Source organism: Odontesthes bonariensis, chromosome 19, assembly GCF_027942865.1.
Source record: "Odontesthes bonariensis isolate fOdoBon6 chromosome 19, fOdoBon6.hap1, whole genome shotgun sequence".
NCBI classification, from domain to species: Eukaryota; Metazoa; Chordata; class Actinopteri; order Atheriniformes; family Atherinopsidae; genus Odontesthes; species Odontesthes bonariensis.
In genome coordinates this window covers 2,827,105-2,848,996 of record NC_134524.1, presented here as the reverse complement: position 1 = coordinate 2,848,996, position 21,892 = coordinate 2,827,105, and the positions used below count along the sequence as shown (strand labels likewise).

Here is a 21,892-nt window from a genome sequence, read left to right as displayed (position 1 = left end):
CCGATCTGCCAGTCCAGAGGCACTGCCCCCGATGTCCACGCGATGCTGCAGAGGCGTGTCAACCAAGACAGCCCCACAACATCCAGAGCCTTGAGGAACTCAGGACGGACCTCATCCACTCCCGGGGCCTTTCCACCGAGGAGTTTTTTGACCACCTCGGCAACCTCAGCCCCAGAAATGGGAGGTCCCACGTCCGAGCTCCCCAACTCTGCTTCCTCATCGGAAGGCGTGTCGGTAGGATTGAGGAGGCCCTCGAAGTATTCCCCCCACCGACTCACGACGTCCCTAGTTGAAGTCAGCAGAGCCCCGCCCTCACCATACACGGTGTTGACGGTGCACCGCTTCCCCCCCCTGAGCCGCCGAATGGTGGACCAGAATCTCCTCGAGGCCGTCCGGAAATCGTTCTCCATGGCCTCCCCGAACTCCTCCCAAGCCCGAGTTTTTGCCTCAGCAACCGCCGAGGCTGCGTTCCGCTTGGCCTGTCGGTACCCATCAGCTGCTTCCAGAGTCCCACTGGCCAAAAAGGCCCGATAGGACTCCTTCTTCAGCTTGACGGCCTCCCTCACCACTGGGGTCCACCAGCGGGTTCGGGGATTGCCGCCACGACAGGCACCGACCACCTTGTGGCCACAGCTCCGGTCGGCTGCCTCAACAATGGAGGCACGGAACATGGCCCATTCGGGCTCAATGTCCCCCACCTCCCCCGGGACATGGTTGAAGCTCTGCCGGAGGTGGGAGTTGAAACTCCTCCTTACAGGGGATTCCGCCAGCCGTTCCCAGCAGACCCTCACAATACGTTTGGGCCTGCCAGGTCTGACCGGCTTCCTCCCCCACCAGCGGAGCCAACTCACCACCAGGTGGTGATCAGTTGACAGCTCCGCCCCTCTCTTCACCCGAGTGTCCAGGACATATGGCCGCAAGTCCGACGATACGACTACAAAGTCGATCATCGAGCTGCGGCCTAGGGTGTCCTGGTGCCAAGTGCACATATGGACACCCTTATGCCTGAACATGGTGTTCGTTATGGACAATCCGTGACGAGCACAGAAGTCCAACAACAAAACACCACTCTGATTCAGATCGGGGGGGCCGTTCCTCCCAATCACGCCCCTCCAGGTCTCACTGTCATTGCCCACGTGAGCATTGAAGTCCCCCAGCAGGACGAGGGAGTCTCCCGGAGGAGCACTCTCTAGTGCCTCCTCCAGGGACTCCAAAAAGGGTGGGTACTCCGAACTGCCGTTCGGTGCATAAGCACAAACAACAGTCAGGACCCGTCCCCCCACCCTAAGGCGGAGGGAGGCTACCCTCTCGTCTACCGGGGTAAACCCCAATGTACAGGCGCACAGCCGGGGGGCAATAAGTATGCCCACACCTGCTCTACGCCTCTCACCGCGGGCAACTCCAGAGTGAAAGAGAGTCCAACCCCTCTCGAGGAGGCTGGTTCCGGAGCCCAAGCCATGCGTCGAGGTGAGTCCGACTATATCTAGCCGGAACCGCTCAGCCTCGCGCACCAGCTCAGGCTCCTTCCCCAGCAGAGAGGTGACGTTCCACGTCCCAAGAGCCAGCTTCAGTAGCCGAGGATCAGACCGCCAAGGTCCCTGCCTTCGGCTGCCGCCCAGCTCACACTGCACCCGACCCCCATGGCCCCTCCCACGGGTGGTGAGCCCATAGGAAGGAGGATTTGACAAAATCAAGAATTTAATTCCGGTAATTGATGATAACTTTAAAGATATTTGTGACGAAAATTTGACTATCAATGAATTTGATCTTGCTATTAAAAACATGGCTTCTGATCGATCACCAGGGCCGGATGGAATAACAACAAACTTCTATAAACACTTTTGGGAAGATATCAAATTCTTACTGTCTCAAGCTTTAGTTGAATGCATTAATCAAAAAGAGCTCATAGAAACAATGAAACAAGGGGTAATAAAATTGATTCCAAAACCTGGAAAAGATAAAAAAAATTTAAACAACCTTAGACCTATAACACTATTAAATACGGACTACAAGATATTTACAAAAGTTTTGGCTACAAGATTAAAAACCGGTATCTCTAAAATAATTAGCCCAACACAATCAGGATTCCTCAAAGGAAGGTCGATCCATAATAATATCCGTCTGGTTCTGGATCTTATTGATTACAATCATCTAATTAAGGATGATGGTTTTATGATGTTCCTGGACTTCCGCAAAGCATTTGACTCAATTGAACATGCTTTCATTATTAACACACTTAAACATTTTGGGTTTGGTAAAGTATTTCTTGATATGATTACAATGTTACACACTGATGTTAACAGCTGTGTTTCTCTCTCAGAAGGTACATGTTCCAGATTCAGGGTAGAAAGAGGCATCAGGCAGGGTTGCAGCATTTCACCTCTTTTATTCATTATAGCCACTGAACTACTAGCTATTACTGTTTTAAATTCAAATATTGAAGGGTTAGACATAAACAACCACAAATTGATTATAAGTCAGCTTGCTGATGATACAACTATATTTTTAAGAAATAAGGATCAAATTCCATTAGCCTTAGAAACAATAAAAAAAATTTCTCAGGACTCAGGTTTGCACCTGAATCTGGACAAATGTGAACTCATGAGTATCCATGACTGTTCTGATTCTTCGTTGTATGATATGCCTGTCAAAAGGGAGACCAGATATCTAGGGATTTGGATAACTAAATGTGAAGAAGTTAGTGAAAAAAAGAATATTCAAAATACTATTGACAAGTGCAAAAAAACTTTAAATAATTGGCTACAAAGAGACTTAACGCTATTCGGCAGAACCATGTTAACCAAGGTTGAATCATTATCCAGATTCATTTATCCAGCATACTCCCTCGCCATCCCACCTAGAATTATAAAAGAAATCAATAGAATGAACTTTAATTTCATATGGAAAAATAAGCATCACTACATCAAAAATGGAGATTTGATAAAGGATTATGAGGATGGTGGCTTAAAAGCAATTGATTTTGAAATTATGAATGGTATATTGAAGATCAAATGGCTTCGTTCTTTCTTAAGAAATCATGATGAGATATGGTTCTCGCTACCTTCTCTTGTTTTTAAGAAAGTTGGAGGCATTGATTTTCTCTTAGTCTGTGATTTTGAAATTTCAAAACTGCCCATAAAATTATCCAAATTTCATCAACAGCTTTTGTTGAATTGGAAACTGATGTTCAAGCATAATTTCAGCCCTCATAATGTACCATTGTGGAATAATCGGGTAATATTGAGTGGAAGGAAGTCTGTGTTTATGGAAGACTGGATGACTAAACAAATTTGGTCTGTTAGACACATAATGGATGATAATGGAAACATTCTTGAATTGAATTATTTTAATGCTAAATATAGCTTGTATTGTTCCAGTGCGACTTATAGGAAAGTTATACAGAATATCCCACAAGCCCTTATCCAATCAATAAAGAACAATATCTTGATCATTCCAACTCCAAATTTACATCAAATAAAGTTAGATGATTTGGACCTAGTAAGTGATAAATGTAATAATAAATTTTTAAGACAGTACTCAGTAAACACCTTATACCCAGGTATAGCAAGAAGCTCATTCATTCTTAGAAATTATAACAAATGTGAAAAATAAAATATTCGGACAAAATACTTAAAATTCCCAGTTCCCCCAAAATGTAAAGAAGTTCATTTCAAAAGTATAAACAACATCTATCCCTCAAATGAATTTTTAAAAAGAAGATTTAAATTTGTTGTAGAAAACTGCAAAATAAATTTGGAAACAACAGAACACCTATTTTATGAATGTGAGACTGTCCACAATTTGTGGAAATCTCTACATGACTTATCATCATCCAGTTCCATGAGCACAGATTTTTGGTCTTTTCAAGATATCCAAGTAGGCGTAATCCTCAAAGATAAGAAAACAGAGTTCTTGATAAATAACCTCATCATCATCACAAAATTTTATATTCACAAGTGTCGATATGCCAAATCCCCACCTTCATGGCTTGCATTAAAAAATAATATATCCTCATTACAAAACTGTTTGAAACATATAAATAATCCCCATGCAAATAAATTATACACACTCATAGAAGATCTTAACCTGTCCTGACCTCTTGTAACTGTTTAGAAGTTATTTATTTTATTCATTTATTTTTTATTATCCCCCTTTTTATTTTATTTATTTATTTATTTATTTATTTTTATCTTGGGCATTTAAGATCCTTCAAGTTGTTTTTTCTATATGTGGAGGTGTAAATATGTAAAGTTAAAAATAATAATTGTTTACTTCTGAGTATGTCATTGTTTTGTCTATGTGACATTTGAATAAAAAAAAATAAAAAAAAAATACTCACATTGAGAAACGGCCCATTACCCGACACACACTGCGAAGCCTCGGCTCATCTCGGCTCATCTCGGAACATCTCGGAACATCTGGTAGCATAGCAACAGAAAGCTGCATGCAGGTGAGTCCAGAAAAGAATGAATTTAGCGGTCAGACGTTAGCAGAAATCTCTTCAAAGTGCTCTGTGTCATTGGTTTGATTCCTGCTGCTGGACACGGGCAGTCAGAACATGCAGCAGAGAGTAAAAAGTTCAGATAACCTGGCTGCTATTCACAGTTAGCCCGGCCTGCTAACGCTAAAGCTAATGCTAACCGTTACAGCGCTAAACCATCCCAGAAACACAACCTCAGCTATAGATTTCAATAAGCCGGCCAGATGGCCAAATAAAATGGAGCTTTATCCTTTTAGCTGTGTGTGAAACATACTTCTGGGCCCTTTTCTTCCTCTTTTCTAACCTTTTGGGGCACTTTTTGACCATCCTGTCACATTTCCCACTAAAGCTGCAGTTTTCTTAACTTCTTTCTGCAGTTTTGCTGAAATCTTTTGTGATTTAAAAAGTTTGATGATCAATGTCAAATGTAGAATGGTTCTTTCCAGACTTATCTGAGCATCATTTGGCTTTTTTATAGAAGTGTGCAGCCAAAACATGTGATTTGATGTGTTTAACGTACACGTAAACAGGACAGCTCTGAGCTAACAGAGGAATAGTACGCGTTCATTCATTCATTGGTCTTAAAGTTTCAGTGAAATAAAGACAGATAATGCCTTATTTAGAGGCTGTATTGTCTCTGCCCTGTTATATGGAAATTATGGGGCGCCGTTTGTAAAGCGGCTCACGCTGAAAATAACAGCTACATTTTGTCACATTTAGCTTTAAACAATGTTTGAAAAACTGGTGTGAATTTTTGAGCTTCACTTTTTTGCACATTTACAACAATATTTGTCAACTTAGAGAAATTTTAATATTTAAATCTAAATGTTAAATTTAAATGCTAAATCTAAATCTAAATGTTAAATGTAAATCTAAATGTTAAATGTAAATCTAAATCTAAATGTTAAATCTAAATGTTAAATCTAAATGTTAAATCTGAATCTAAATGTGAAACTAAGTATTTAGCTAATATGCAAAATCAAATGGCGGTAACAGGAAGTACCAAAATAAAAGATTGTGGAGGTCAGAGTGTGTTTATAGTGGCCAATATATATATATACATATATATATATATATATATATATATATATACATATATATATATATACGAAGAGTTTGGTTCCAAAACGCTATAAATCCATTTTGATCAATTGGAGTAAAAATGTGTTTTCTTTAGCAAGAAAGTGGTCAGCTGAAAACCACTGTTTTCTGTTTCAAACTATCAAATACCATACTAAGGTTAAAATTTCACAAACAAATAAAATCAAGATTTTAATATTTAAAGATTTTCTTTTAAAACACAATTCGTTTTTTCGCAAAACGCAATAAATCCATGCCATGTTTTTTCCCCAAATGTCTTATATCCTTTGGCATCAACAGAATTTTTATTTTTTTGACTGAAAATGTGCAAAATACAATAATAAATAACAGTAAATTGTACATCTTAATATAATAGTGTGACCATTGGGCCTAAAAACACAAATTTCAAAACATTTATTTTCGAAAAAGTGCAACATTTTTAATTAACGAACAAGACATTAAGACTATAAAATTCCCAAAATCACATGTTACATTCACGTGCTGTAGTGTAGTGTAGGGTGTATTGCAGTGTAGTGTAATTTAGTGTAGTGTAGTGTGTGTGTGTGTGTGTGAAGGGGTGGGGTGAGAATGTGGAAGTGTGTGCACATGACCACGTCCACTGTAAACACACACCATGAACATTTCAGAGAGCACCAGTGCTGAGGTGACACACTGTGATCACTAACATTTTTTTTTTTTTACTGTGCAATGCAAAATACAATAATAAATAACAGTAAATTGTACATCTGAATAATAGTTTGACCATTGGGCCTAAAAACACAAAATTCAAAACATTTAGAAAAAGCGCAAATTTTCAAGACAATAAAATCCCAAAAATCACATGTTACATTCAAGTAATGTAGTGTAGTGTAATGTGGTGTGTATTGTACTTAGGGCTGTCGCGATAACCGCAAAATGCAATCACCGCGGTGCTGAGAGGCCCTCCGCGGTGCGTGTCCAGGCCACCACCGCCCACCGCATGCCCGCTTGCACAAGCAGAACAACTCGAGAAACTAAAAGAGTTTTTAAGACTGCACAGTAGATACAAAGCGACTGACAGAACTGATACTTTTTAAAGCCAGCACAGTAATAATGATACATTGTATATTCCCCGCAAGGCAGGAGAAACACATTAACACAGCGAGGTGCCGCGTTTCTGTCGTCATCTTTGCATATAGGCACCGCACACGCACACACGTCTGCATGCTACTCGTTGTGGTCTCATTCTCCCTCGGCAGCTGATATTACAAGAATATTTCTACTCAGTGTCGTAGCAATAGAAGTTAAAATAAAATGCAGTGGCCTACCTTTATCTCGGCTTTACTCTTCTGCCTAGTCCGGACACTTTATGGCTTTGAATCTTCCCTTATTATCCATGTTTAACGTTGTAAATGCGACCGTCTAATATCAACAATAAACTAGCTTCCACAGAACCACAGCTTGGTGTGCACATTTGCTGTTGGGAAATACCTGATCATTTCAACAAAACTGTGTAGGTGAAACTATTAAAAAAAAAAAAAAAAAAAAAAAGTTTAAAAAATGTGCCGTGCCAGAAATAAGCTCTAACAACTTCGTGGAAACAGTTAAAGTTCAGCTTGGGTTGGTTGGTCGGCGTTAGTCTGTTTAAAAAAACTGTATCCCGGACACGTGAGCTCAACTGCTGCCCTGATCTGCTTCGTTTTTCTCCGTCATTACTAAACGAAACGTGCGCAGGTCTGCAACAATGTTGATATTTGCCATGTGGCACTGGCAACAATGCAGAACTGGGGTATGCGCTGCTTGATCTCCGCTATGTTGGTCTGTGAGCGAGTAAATGACAGGCAAAGCAAAGTGAAATGTCAGAATCGCTGGGAAAAAAAGACGGATTATGCGCTCGATTTTCATCTAACATTGCATGTCATCGAAAGTAGCCTAATGAACAAAAATGCGATATCACTGCATACCGCGCTGTTGAGCGGCTATGAGTCACCGCGGTGGGAATTCCCTCACCGCGACAGCCCTAATTGTACTGTACTGTAGTGTAGTATAGTGTGTATTGTAGTCTGTGTGTGTGTGTGTGTGTGTGTGTGTGTGGCAAAAGGCAACTACTCATCACTCTCACTACCTTGCCCATCAGCAACATGTGATAGAAGTGCATCATGATAGAAGGCCTGCACATGGTCACTGGCACCCATTTCCGAAAGCAAGCGTAACACGTCTCTTTTTTTAGCGTCCTTCACAGTGCTTTGTCTCGGTAGAAGACTTGGTCTGAAGCTGGCCCATGTCTTCCCTCTCTTCAAAAATGAGTGGTAGCAGTAGTCACTGCTTTACACAGGCTTGAAGCCGACTTTGTCATTCTGCAACTGGAGCATTCTAGCCTCGCTCAGCTTGAAGGACTTTTGGGCCTTCACAAAACACTGCGTTTCCTTTTTGAAATCAAAGGCCTGCCAGTGCTGCCCGTAGATACGGACACGCCCGTGATTTCTCATGATGTCGTAGTACTCCTCCGGCATAAGAGTTGTCTCCTGCTTGCGGACCTGCTGCTCAATTCTCCCAAAAACACGATCCACCGGCAGGAAACTGTGCCCCCTGATGGGGAAGGCATACTCTGCGGTGATCTGTGGGAATTCTTGTTTGAGAACAGCAAACGGCATGCTCAGGATGTTCATGTTCTTGTTCTGCCCAAAACAGGAATCGCTGAAGAGGCGGAGCTTTTGAGTGCTGTGAAGTGCATCTCTCAGCTCGTGGCGTAGGCAGTGGTCAAGGGCAGAAGCTGTCATATTACTCCCCTTTGTGTTTTCATGCTCCATCCATGTGTACAGATGGACGTCATCTGTGGCTTGCCTACTGCCCTTACCATGATGGAGAACAACACCAAAGACATACATGTATAGCTGGCGTGAGTAGTATGCCTGACCGATAGGGGTTCTAGGGAGCACTAAATTCTGCATCATGTCAAAGCACACTGTCACAGCATCATGCTCCACCTTTCCCAGCATATCATAAAAGACTCGTGCTCTCCTTCTATGCAAAATGTACATTGCGGTCTCTCTGCGCTTTTCATCCTCACCTAAGCTGGGGTCTTTAACTCTGAAATGAAACTTGGCACATGATGAACATGCATCGGTAGCTGGATGGCCGAACGCTAGGTTGAAGCTGTGACGGAAAACAGAGTAATACAGGGAGTAGCTGAGTAGATCATGGTTTTGTTGATCAAAGAGCTTGTGCATTGTTTTCACGCTGAGGTCACTGGGTAGATACTTGCGACCAGGAGCTCCCCTTCTCCCATGATGCCTGGCCCGACATGTGAAAGTTTGAATGTGGTCCTTTACCAGCTGTTTCTTGGCCTCAAACTCATCCACTTTCCGTGCACCACCTCTCTGTTCTGGTCTGGCTGTAGCATTGACGGCGTAGTACCTAGCCACTCGAGACACACGGTCTTTGCTGATACCTGCAAGATAAGATAATGACATTTGAATGCGTATTTACCAAATACAACAACAAAGCACATACATTAATTAGTAATTGGTAATTAATGTACTGTAATGAATATGCTTCTCAGATAATGCACTTAAGACAAATAATAATAATAATACTTTAATCTATACAGTAGTGGTATTATGCATTCAAAGACATATTCAAATGTTTATGCAAGTCCATAAAACATTTACAGTAAGTGGCATCTAACACAGGCCCACTGTATGTAGGCTGTGAGACACTGTATATGATGGAGCAGAAGAGCTGATGAAGAAACTCCACAAAAGTAGAGGTGCCCTTTCACTTGTGCCTTGGTGGATAAACGATATGCAGTACACTTTTACATAAAAGTGTATTCTTGTTAATCTTAGTTGCATTTCGTTTTGGTTAACTTCTCTGATAGGATATTAGTTTCAAGCATCTGGTGTCTTTTCCTGACCAAGAAGCTAATGGGTGGCAGAGGGCTCTGCACACACGCGAGATAGGATAACCCCGCCTCTACTAACATGATTGGCCGATTGAAAAGCCACCAAAACAAACCAAAACAAATATCATGCTTAACCCATTTTGACCTGAAGGTGCATAGTCCTACCCATGTATGTCCCCAATCTGCATTTCAGGCATCAGACAACACCATCGTTGAAAATCGCATGAACGTCACGTTAAGCGGTGTTAATAGTAGCCAAGATGCGGCATGAAAAAAGACACCCAGATGCGTCTCCCGGTCAAAATGGGTTAAATTGGCTTTCCCCTAGCTGTAAGACCCATGTAGCCTACCAACAATACTTTAAATATGATGGGTGTTTAGTCATGTCGACTATAAATGGGGGAACACTAGTTATTTATAGGTAACACTATTCTGATAGAAAGGGGCGTTACCGCTGAATCAAAACACAGCCGCATACAGCTCGCAAAGTGGGCACAGAATAGTAAATAAAGAGGGTAACATGTTGGATTCTACGGTAGTAAAATCACATTTTACTCACCCAATACGCTGCAAAAGGTGGCTTTGCAGACGGGAATCTTTGATGGATGATTTTCCCCAAGTAAGTGGTACTCGTTCGTGACATCCCTCTCCTTTTGCCTGTCTGTGTTCTCCACTTTCTTCCGTCTCCGCTGCACGTTTTTGACCGTGATCAGGTGTAATAATCCGTGATCCTGCTCGACCTTAGTCTCATATTTGTAAAAACACTTGAAATTTTTCTGTAGATCTCTTTCGGTTAATCGCTCAGCTTGACAGAGACGAGAAGTTTGACTGTGACGGCAGATGACAGCTGGCATTTTTCCACCTCCTGAATGCCTCATCTTCTTCACCTTCTCACGTACATGACACTCTTTGGATGGCTTTCTCTTTTTCCCAAAAACTGCTAAACGGACAGGCTCATCTATAACATCGAATCCGTTCATTTTCGCGCACTTTGTTAAATTATATCTATCGTTTGTCACTCTCAAAGTAGGAAACAAGAAATGCCGGGCGCACGCGACCTGTTAAAACCGCCCGGTCGCGTGCTATGATGTTTACGTTCCATATCTCGTGGAATGTTGCACTGTGATTGGGTGAGTGGAGATGTGGCGTTCTGGGGGAAATCAGGATTGGCGTTTGTTGCATTTTGGAAGGAAAGGGAGAAAGCAGGGCAGTATTACACGGCGGATGTGGCGTTTTGATGAAAATTGAATGTTGCCTTTTCAAGAGTGGTCACATACCATTCTGATTCTGGCTCAAACTCGATTTTTTTTTAAACGGCGTTTATCGCGTTTTGGAACCAAACTCTTCATATATATACATATATATACATACACATATATGTGTCTAACACCGTAAGAATGCTCAGCCTGAAAGGCATGGTCTGCTAGGTCGGGTAGCTAAGGAGCTAACTCCTAGCAAAATAATGTGTATACATCACTTCAACCTGGTCCCGTTAAAGCGATGACCTAGCGTCATTTCCACCATGACATCCAGCCAAATACCCCATCAGACGCATCTTTAGCAATGGTCAACACTGGTCAAGATAGGGCTATCCACCGAATGGCTTATTACTGGCGCTAATGCTAAATAGATTTTATCTGGTAAATTATCCCACTAATAATGCATTGATTGTTACCAAACTTCTGCCGTAGTACACATAGGCTCTTAACTCACAAAACGAGGCATTAGAAAGTTTGCAAGTTTACCGGGAGTTTATTTAAAAGAACACTTTCCAGACAGCAACAGTGCTGCTAACGCTCCGTCGACGTCACTTCCAGTAACTCCTGGAATATGACTAATTGCATTGCTTGCACACCAAAAGCTATGTCAACTTCTGTTATCTGACATGTTATCTGTCATCTGTATTTATAGTGTTATTGTATGTGTGTTATGTAATCCTTTGTACTGTGTGTCTTGATATCTTTTTGTTTGTATGGACCTTGAGTCTGAAGCTATAGCTTCTTGAATCTTGACACATGCCACCTGCCGTAGTTCAAGAAGTTGCAACGCACATTTGAAAACGTGAGGCGCTAGAGAGCAAATTCATTCGACTTTGCAAAATAAAATTGCACCACTAGATGGGGGAAGAAATTACATAATGTCCCTTTTAAGAAAGATACTTATTTTATTTATTCAGTTGATTTTGTATTAAAGTGAATTCCTGAATAATAATTTGTTTTCCATGTGTTCATGTCACTCAAAAAATATGCATCTAATTCAATTCAGGTTCGAGTTAAATAGTTAAAAAATCGTTTCACTCACAAAAAAAGGGGCTAAAAAATTCATCAGGCCAGCAAGGGAGAAGGCAATCGGGTCGGCCGGCCCTTCTAATGAGGGGTCCCTTATTTCCACAGTTCTGATAACTGCGTTCTTAGAACGGTCTGTCCGAAAGCGGCTATTGTCTTAATGTAGTAAAATGATTTAAGTTGATGGTGTTCCACTGACTCAGATGAGATTTATGGGATATTGCACACAGTGGCTGTCGGTCTACAGAGTTATTATTACATTTTTTTCTGAATTTGATCAAAAAGCTACAAATATGTGACCTTAGTGGGTCTTTAAAGAAGCATTTTAAAGTTCACAGGGATTTAAATAAAAAGCACAGTAATGAGTTTTCTGCACAGTGAAAAACTGTGCAGAAAGGTTATTAAGAGAAGAAGAAAAGTGGGTGTGGTTTAACACGCTGCACGCCACAGCTGGATCTTATCGTATGTGCTGACAGTTGCAGAGTCCATCAGTCGGACCAGAATGGAGCAGAACCAGGAGCTGAAGCAGGAGCTGAAGCAGGAGCTGAAGCAGGAGCTGAAGCAGGAGCTGAAGCAGGAGCAGAACCAGGAGCAGAAGCAGGAGCAGAAGCAGGAGCAGAAGCAGGAGCTGAACCAGGAGCTGAACCAGGAGCTGAACCAGGAGCTGAACCAGGAGCAGAACCAGGAGCTGAACCAGGAGCAGAAGCAGGAGCAGAAGCAGGAGCTGAACCAGGAGCTGAACCAGGAGCTGAACCAGGAGCAGAACCAGGAGCTGAACCAGGAGCAGAACCAGAACCAGGAGCTGAACCAGGAGCAGAACCAGAACCAGGAGCTGAACCAGGAGCTGAACCAGGAGCAGAACCCCTCCACCAGGAACAGAGCCGGCTCATCCTCTGGGTCCACCGGGCCACAGGTCAGTGTGGAGGAGGTTTTTATTTTATTTCTTATTTATTTGGTTAGGACTCTGCACATTAATCAACATATCAGCAAAGCATCCATGTAAATATGCCGGAGTTAGCACAGCTGCTAAATTTCATCCGTTGTCCTCAGGCAGGTATCATAAAAACATACAGACAATACACCATGACAAAAAACTAAAGAACAAACAAACAGAAAATATTTAGAAAGATTCACATCAAAGTTAAAGGGACAGTTCGCCTCTTCTGACATGAAGCTGTATGACATCCCATATCAGCAACATCATTTCTGAACATCTTCTTCCCCCTGCTGCGTCCTGTGAGCAGAGTTCCAGCCTCGTTTTGGTGTTGATGAAAGTAGTCCGGCTAGTTTGCTAAGGTCCCGAAAATAAAGCGTTTTGCTTCTCAAAACAATATGCGTTCCAAAGAGTAATACATTTGCATCACAAAACCCTCCCTCCAGAAAAAGTCAGAGCTCACATCGCTTGGCCCTATTTTCTCTCCCTTCGTATCACTGCCTGCTGTGTAAACCGTGCAGACCGAAGTGCAGCCCGAGCACTCCCCTGCTTCCGAGCAGCAAACACCGTAACAGCTGCGGCTATCGCTAGGTGGCTGTTAGCATTGATATGAAGGGAGGCAAAAGTAGTGAGGGATACTCCATCATACTTAGCTGCCTTCCCTCTAATTTTTCATGTGTCTGGGCAAACACACCAGCTCCCTGAGCACACTGAGGAGCACTGTGAGCAGCATCAGATGTGCACGCTGTGGCCACACACCTGTATCACACCTGTTCAAAACCCTGGATCATAGCCAGTTACATGGCTTATTAAAAGAATCAAATCACAGCAGCAGTTTTCATTAGTTTACTTTTAATAAAAGCGATTTGGCCCACTTAAAATGAAAAAGACAAAAATCTTGTTGTTCATGAGATGTGTAGTATGTTATCTGTTATATGTGAGAGTCATGCTTGCAGCCTTGTTTTGCAGAGTAGACCTTTCTCGCTCGAAAAAGAAAAAATCTGACCCAGTTTCAGCGCTTGTTCTTCTGTTTGCACTCAGACAGCCATTCCATCCTAAAAGAACCGCATTTCTTTTTTACTTTGGCTCGGTGAGTGGATGTGTCGCTGGCGCTGCCTGTTCGTTTCGCCATGATAAGGGGTTGCGTCTCACTGTTAGCTAGCTAACCTGCACGGCGCATATGGGCAGGGCACATATGCAAGCACCATCAATGCTCTGATTGGCTGCATAGCGCAAGTAAGCCGTATCATTGGCTGAACACCTGTCACTCACTGCGTTATATTGAAAAATGGTACAGAAAAACACAGTATTGGTCTAATTAATTACATTAGATTAGGTCTAGTATTAGATATGAATTAATACGTTTATGGTGAATTTATTTTATGCTCTGCATAGATTTTCTTGTGCGCTGAGACTGTGCGAGCAGATTTCCTCCCGGGCTGACAATAACTGACAGTAAAAGTTATAGCAACTGCAGTTGCTATAAAACAAAACAAACAAACAATATATATATATAAAATAATAAATTAAATAATTAATTAAATAAAATTCAGCTGTAAGCTAAACTAAAAAGGTCTTGAGCCTTTTTTTAAAAACATCAACAGTCTCTGCAGCCCTGAGGTTCTCTGGCAGGCTGTTCCACAGACGAGGTCCATAATAGTGGAACGACGTCTCACCATAAGTTTTTGTTCTAACTTTAGGAACAACTAAAAGGCCGGTACCAGAGGACCTCAGGGTCCGCGAGGGCTCATAATTTAAAAGCAGATCAGATAGATAAGAAGGCCCAAGACCATTAAGACATTTATAAACAACTAAAAGAACCTTAAAATCAATCCTGAAACGCACGGGGAGCCAATGCAGCGATTTTAAAACTGGTGTAAGATGTTCCCGCCCTCTGGTCCTCGTCAGCACACGTGCAGCTGAATTCTGTATTAATTGTAGGTAATGAATACTTTTTTGGGAAGACCAGAAAGCAGGGCATTACAATAATCTATTCTACTAGAAATAAAAGCTTGCATCAGCTCCTCCGTGCTGGTAAGAGAGAGAAATGGGCGGACTCTGGCAATATTTTTAAGATGATAAAATCCTGTCTTTGTTACATTTCTAATATGTTGGATAAAATCCAGCTCAGAGTAAAAAAGAACACCCAAATTTTTTACATGTTGAGAAGATTTAAAATGTTGTAGTTTGGGTAAAATTATCTCTCTCTTGTCTTCAGGACCAATAATCAAAACTTCAGTCTTGCCCTGGTTGAGCTGTAAGAAATTCTCTGCCATTCATGACTTTATATCTAAAATACAGTTTAAAGGTCCCATGGCATGAAATTTTCACTTTTTAAGGTTTTTTAACATTAATATGAGTTCCTCTAGCCTGCTTGCGGTCCCCCAGTGTCTAAAAATGACGATAGACCTAAACCATGCACTGGAAATTATTCTCTGCCTTTGGAAATGTGACCATGCAGAAGGCCTGATCGAGAAAGCCGCCGCTTATGACGTGTGCCCGCTTATGACGTGGAGGTTGTTTCCACCCAGAGCCAATAAACTGCCTTTCCCCGCCCACAGCTCTTTGGCCAGCTCATTGTAAAATCAGTTGAAAGTCTGCGCAACGCCATCTTGATTTTTCTGCGTAGGATATCTAACACACCATGGCTGATCGAAAGCATAACATTTGCTCTGTACATGGATGTACAACGGATCTAAAAAATCTTTTTAAAGCTCCTGCATCAGAACCCCTAAAGAGCCAGTGGTCAGATTTTGTTTTTTCTGGGAAAGTGACCAAAGAACAGAAGAGATTTGTGTATGTGTGCGCCAAACATTTCACGGAGGATTGTTTCCAAAACTTGGGGCAATACCGAGCTGGCCTTGCCGATCGTCTTAAAATGAACCCTGGATCAGTACCAACTCTCTTTGGCCCAACTACAGACCTCGGACAAGTAAGTAATTTAACGCTCTATAATTGTCTTGCTTTTATGTATGTACAGTATAGTTAAATAGCTTGTTACCACAAGAAAGTGTCCTGAAAGTATCGTTAGCTCTGCAGCTAATAGCTAATGCAGCTACTGTCGCTAATGTAACTGTAAATAGCATGAGGTATGCGAGTGGACACCTCATTTACTGTAACGCCAGTGTTGTGTACTTATTTGTTGTTTTGATAGCCGTCCTGCTGTTGGTGTTATGGCGCGCACGATATCTGCCTTTCCCCTGATTAAAATGACTAGCACTACGTCCATCTTTGCAAACCAGAGCAATCAGCTGAGAATGTCAAAATCGCGATTAGCATAGGGCTAAGTCTTCAAACTTGCATTTGGAAGATATACAAAGTAATAACTTGTACTAATTTGACCTTGTTGTATCTACACAGGCCAGCACATCAAGTGCTTTTATTCAGCTGCCTCTCTCAAGGGATGTTGCCTGCCAGACAGACCAACTGGAAACACATACTGTAGCCACACAGCTATCCTTTAGGACTTTGAAGGCCCACATCAGAAGTGAAGGTATTTTGACCCTGTATTTATTTTGCTTGAGAAAACAACAGAACAAAACTTTACTAAAGACCAGTGTTATATTTTGCATGTCTTACTAATGATCGCAAGAAAAATTATTACAATGCGTTGGATGCAGCCTGAGCCTCATACAGTGGCTCAATGGAGACAGAGGTGTAATCAAGTCCAAGTGATGGAAAATATGACTGCCATTCTACAGTTAAAATTACCCCTTTTCCTTAGGAGATGGACACCTGTCATTCTTTATATTGGTTAAGCATATAATTGTATAAGACGAATGTAACATAAGCTTGCAATCAAGGTGAACCTTTTTTTTTCTAATGTATTTTTATTTTAATTTTATTTTAATTTTCAATTTTATTTGTATATGTGTGTTTTATGTATAATATTGTTATTATTATTATTTGTCTGTTTCTGTGTGGTGTGTTTGTTTGTATTGCCTATACGTTATTGGCAATAAAGTAAAAAAAAGAAAGAAGTGAAGGTATGTTCTAGCCACCTTCAATAAGATGAGATTAACTTTATTGTCCCACATGTGAAATTGGGTTAGAAGAGTGCTGTCACTGTATGAATACATCATATGTCATACACATGAATGACTTGACATATCAAACAAACATACATCCTGACGGTACAATGGTGATATTTGTTGCAGGTGTCCAGGCAACTGTCTCCTGCAAAGACTTTGGTGTTGGGACGTCCAAGGTAGACCCTTTGTTCCTGTCATCAACACCAGTAAAGAGACCATCCAAAAGACCTCGATTGGATCTTGAGGAGGAGCAGGAAGATGATGCATTGGAGGGAAGCTCTTTAGTGGATACCCCAAAGGGACAGGATTCCACTTATGACCCTGCAGACTCTGTCACAGCGTCCGAAAACTCTACACTGAGGCTGTAAGTTATCATTATCTGTGTGTGAGTGTGAAGAAAATGTAGGGATTGTGAGAACTTTCATAATTTTTTTTTAATTGTATGGCATTCCAACATGAAGGATTGGTCTCAGCGAGACTGTTGTTGTTTATAGCATTACTTTTAGGATTATTTATGTGCATACAGATTATTCATCCGGCTTCAAGGAGTGTGCTGGTTTAAAGTACTGTCCAGATGAAAGCTCAATCTGATCAACTCAAAATGTGTTTTGCTTTCTTTGTGGTTTTATATAGAGAGGAGTCCTCCACTTCCACCCACATCAAGAAGTACATAGTGTACGAGAACTGCATCATGCAGTTGTTTAATGCATGTCCGGTCTGCACACGGGCATGTGATGTGAAGACTCAAAGGCTGGGGACATTCCTGTCTGTGAAGCAGCGGTGTCCCCACTGCACATTTAGAAGACAATGGAATAGCCACCCTATCCTGGGTAGCACGCCAGCTGGAAACCTGCACCTTTCTGCCGCTGTGTACCTGAGTGGTGCATCTTTCATACAAATAGAAAAGGTAAAGTATGTGCAACTGTAGATACCGTAACTGAAATACTTGTATTTATATCAAATTACATGTATTATTTCTCCCCTCCACACCCAGGTCTTCAAGGCAATGAAGCTGGAGTTGTTTCGGTATGAAACATTTCGCCGGCATGCCAGAGCCTTCATTGAACCTGCAGTTATTCACCACTGGAAAGTCACACAGGATGTGAATCTGCAGCGGCTTACTCGGGAGGAAAAAGTCATACTCGGTGGTGACATGAGGGCTGATTCTCCAGGTATTGTTACTTGACTGAAGTATTGTATTTTGTACAGTGATATTGTTTGAAGTTCAAAGGAATGACAGCAGGCAGGGGGTGGTTTTATCAAGGTCTTTAGCTCCAACTATCTGTAGCCAAAGGCCAGCAATCAGAGTGTAATAGTGCTGGCTCTGAGACACACAAAAGCCAGGGACCAGGTCTGATGGCTCTAAGCAGTGTGTTGTTATGTGAAGTTATGAATTGCACCTAAATATAAGAATACATAATATGTATTGAATAGTGATTCCAAGTGTCATTATTTAAACCCAATTTTTAACAGGTCACTCTGCAAATATGGGAGTTACACCATGATGGATCTCCAAACTAACACCGTTGTGGACATTCAGTTGGTCCAGGTGAGTTGTTGAAATTGACTCTGTAAAGGGGTTATTTGTTGTAATTTAAAAATCAAGGTCCATAATACATTGTCTACTAATGTGTTTTTTTTCTGTGGTGACAGAGCAACGAGGTTGGTGGTAGCTGCTATATGGAGAAAGAGGGCCTGACGAGGAGTCTGGCCTTGCTCGAGTCGCGTGACGTCAAACTGGATTGCATTGTCACCGATCGTCATCCTCAAGTTCAAAAGTTCCTCAGGGAGAGAAACATCACCCAGTACTACGATGTGTGGCACTTCGCAAAAGGTAACTATTCAGGTTTTCAGGTAACCTAAAGTACTTATGGCATCTGAGGTGGAAAAGACGCTGGCGTTCACCAGTGAATCAACATGTTTGGTCAAAGTCAGATGTTCAGAAATATCAACACCAAGATCTATTCTTTCCACCTCAGAGTCGTTAATCTGGACTGGTTGGTAGACTTTCTGCTGATATTGCCTGAAATCTATATATATCTCCTTAGTCTTGGTAACAATAGGAGTAGGTTGTTGTCTTGGCAACAGTTTGAAAGTCTATCTACCTCATTCAAGTAAGCCTGCTCATTGTTCTTAGAAATTAGGTCAACTACTGCTGTGTCATCAGAAAAATTGACAGCAGTGATGTTGGACAGTCAAATGCTGACATTATGAGTCAATATTATCAAATGCTTTGAAATTGTTTTTGAATTGCTACAGCATAGTTGTCACTCTTACTCTTTACTAAGTGGAATGTTGTTTGCTTTCATTTTAGGAATTTCAAAGAAACTGGAAGTCCTATGTAAGATGAAAGACTGTGAGAAACTGAACAAGTGGATGAAAAGCATCAACAACCACATATACTGGACTGCAGCTAATTCAACCTCAGGGCCAGAGAGAATTGCCAAGTGGAACGCGATCCTCAACCATGTGCAAGATATCCACACGCATGAGAATCCTCTTTACCCCAAGTGTGAGCATGCAATCCGCACAACAACGGACAAAAAGAAATGGCTCCAAGCAGGTATCTCAACCAATATGCAGGCAAAATGTTAAAACAGCAAACAGACAAGCAAACAACGAGGTCATTGCTGTGATATTTGTTACTGTATTGTTTTCTAATAAGATATTTTGTTATTGTTTGCAGCAACTCCAGCTTTCTACAAGTTGGAGTCTCTGCTGACAAAGAAAAGAACGCTGAAGGATGTGGAAAAACTGAGCCCCCACCACCAAACGTCATCTTTGGAGGCTTTCCATGCAGTCATCCTTCGTTTTGCTCCAAAAAATGTAGTGTTTCCCTTTATTGGAATGCTGTGCAGGTAAAACAAATCTTTACTCAATACTTTTAGGAATTTTAGTTTAAAATATCTGTCAATATGAACAAATATTTTTATCTTGTACTTCCAGACTCTACCTGGCTGCTATGCATTTCAATGAAAATGCGGAACGACCACAGGCCGAAACGGAGGAAGGTGTACCCCTCTTTAAACTCTCCTTTCCAAAGTCTCGGAAGGGAGAGTGCAGAGCTAAACCAGTAAAGACGAAGGCGACCTTTGGTAATGGTTCAAATCAATTAAAATGACACATTGTTTGGAATTTTAACATTTATTTCTCTCGAAGAAAAATGGATTACATACAAATGCACAGTAAAAACAAAACTCAACCAATTAAATGGAGATATTGCTTGTGCTTTATGATACAGGTTATGTTTCTGACATGATGGACCTAATCTTCGATGAAGTCTTTTTTAACCCGACACCATACAACGATGCGCTGTTGGCCATCTCTGTCCCAGAAAACTTATCAGCGCAGTATGAGAGGCCGGACAAGGAGGAGGTCATTGCCAGCTTTGTTTCAAGGTTCAAACAGGGGGCCGTTTAAACCCAACATAGTGGCCTTCCTCATCAGGAAACTCCGAGCGGATGCGCAGGACCACACAGGCTGGAATTACAACCCGGATTCTGCGTCCCAAGAAGCCCCAGCACCAGCTCACAAAACTGCGACAGGACAGATACCTGTAGCGACTGAACAATTGATTCAGAAATTTTAGATATTAAATTCTGAATGTATCATTGTGTGTGTGAAAAAATAATTCTATGCACCAATGGATCATATTCGGTCTGTTTTGTGTCCCCCCCCCCCCCCCACCCCATCCCTCGCTGTACAAAAATAAATAAATTATTGGAATACAAAGTCAAAACTCTAAACTTCTGTTATTAACTTATCTAACAATGCACAATTTACCGGTGTATTTCTCTGAACTGTAGAGGACCATAGTCTGCTCTGTATATTTGGCTGGCATTTTGAAGTGAGTAGACATTTAGGCAGACAGGCTCCAATCCAGGATGGTCTACCATGCATGGGAGCTGTTCTTCGACCTCCCGAAGTCGTGTAGTAACCTTTTTTAGAATTAGAAACGGTAAGTGACATTTATTAGCAAAATTAGTTGCCGAAAGAAGAGACAAATTATTTTCCAGTGAGGTGGTGAGAATGTTACCTGTGGTATCTCAAGGCAGCAAATATTCTTCACTTCTGTGGGCATAGTTGCACATTTTCCACAATGGCACCTATGTAAAAAATGTAGGTGGATATAAACAACATAAAAAGGTATAATGGCTTGTTAGTGTCTAGCTTGTGGCTGTTGAGTAAGTAAACATCAAATGTGCTCTGGAGTAAATCAAATATTATTTTTCATACGGTGAACATTTATCTTCAGGAATAAATCATGAGTAATGTGCAACATGATTTACATGGATGTGAAGGCTGCATAGCTCTTTTTTATGACAAAGATTACTGATATAACTAGACATACAACTACTTCAGCATAGGTAGCTAAGCCCACATGATAATATCTGTAACAACACATAAGCAAAACAAACTAAATTAACGGCGAAATACTTAACTAACCATTCAGAGACGTCCTGCTGTAGTCGCTGATTTTCAACTTCTTCAACTTCTTCTCCATCTGGATCAGACTCTGGGTCAAATTGAAAAGCTTGAACGACTGCTGTTCTACGTGCCATAGCGATTCACAACGCATTTGCGCATGGTACCAAGGGCGGAAGTAAGGCCACACCCCCACCCTCCGCTTTGCCCCGTCTTTCTCCTCCTAATTTGCATTTAAAGCTGCAGGCCCTAAACAGCTCATTCTGAGGATCCTAAGAAAAACTCATTTTGGGACTGGCTGTAATTCTGCACCAAGGCAGAATGTTGCCTATATACAGTATAATACAGTATAAGGGGACCACTAAAGCCTCTAAAAATATATAAAAGCCTCCATTTATTTTCATGTCATAGGATCTTTAAAAGAACGTTAACTGGTTCTAGGTCATCAGGAGACACGGCAATGTAAAGCTGTGTATCATCAGCATAGCTGTGAAAACTAATGCCATGTCTCCTGACGACATCCCCAAGCTGCAGCATGTCTAAAGACAAAGCGTGATCGTGCCTTTGAGGTAGTGGCTCCAACTCTTTGGAACTCTCTTCCTCTCTGTCTACGGTCTGCAACTTCTTTAGACATTTTCAAAAAGAATCTGAAGTCCCACCTATTTAAAATAGCTTTTATCTGTTCTTAAAGTGCCCATCTGCTCTGTAGCCTCATGCTTTTCTGCATTTACTGTGTTTTCTTATGTGTGTATATGAAATGTTGACTTGCATCGT

At 41.5% G+C, this 21,892-nt stretch overlaps 2 long non-coding RNA genes across 2 annotated transcripts; one reads left to right on the top strand and one right to left on the bottom strand.

The window, feature by feature from the left end:
- Positions 1-15,749: 15,749 nt before the first annotated feature.
- LOC142368964 (uncharacterized) lies at positions 15,750-17,352 on the top strand. Its single transcript, XR_012767469.1, has 3 exons — positions 15,750-16,155; positions 16,820-17,057; positions 17,327-17,352. It is a non-coding gene; the product is annotated as an uncharacterized LOC142368964 (long non-coding RNA).
- Positions 17,353-19,758: 2,406 nt separating this feature from the next.
- On the bottom strand, positions 19,759-20,758 carry LOC142368962 (uncharacterized). The gene is made up of 3 exons (XR_012767468.1): positions 20,730-20,758; positions 20,477-20,631; positions 19,759-20,256 (listed from the first exon to the last, which is right to left on the bottom strand). It is a non-coding gene; the product is annotated as an uncharacterized LOC142368962 (long non-coding RNA).
- Between the last annotated feature and the right edge of the window lie 1,134 nt (positions 20,759-21,892).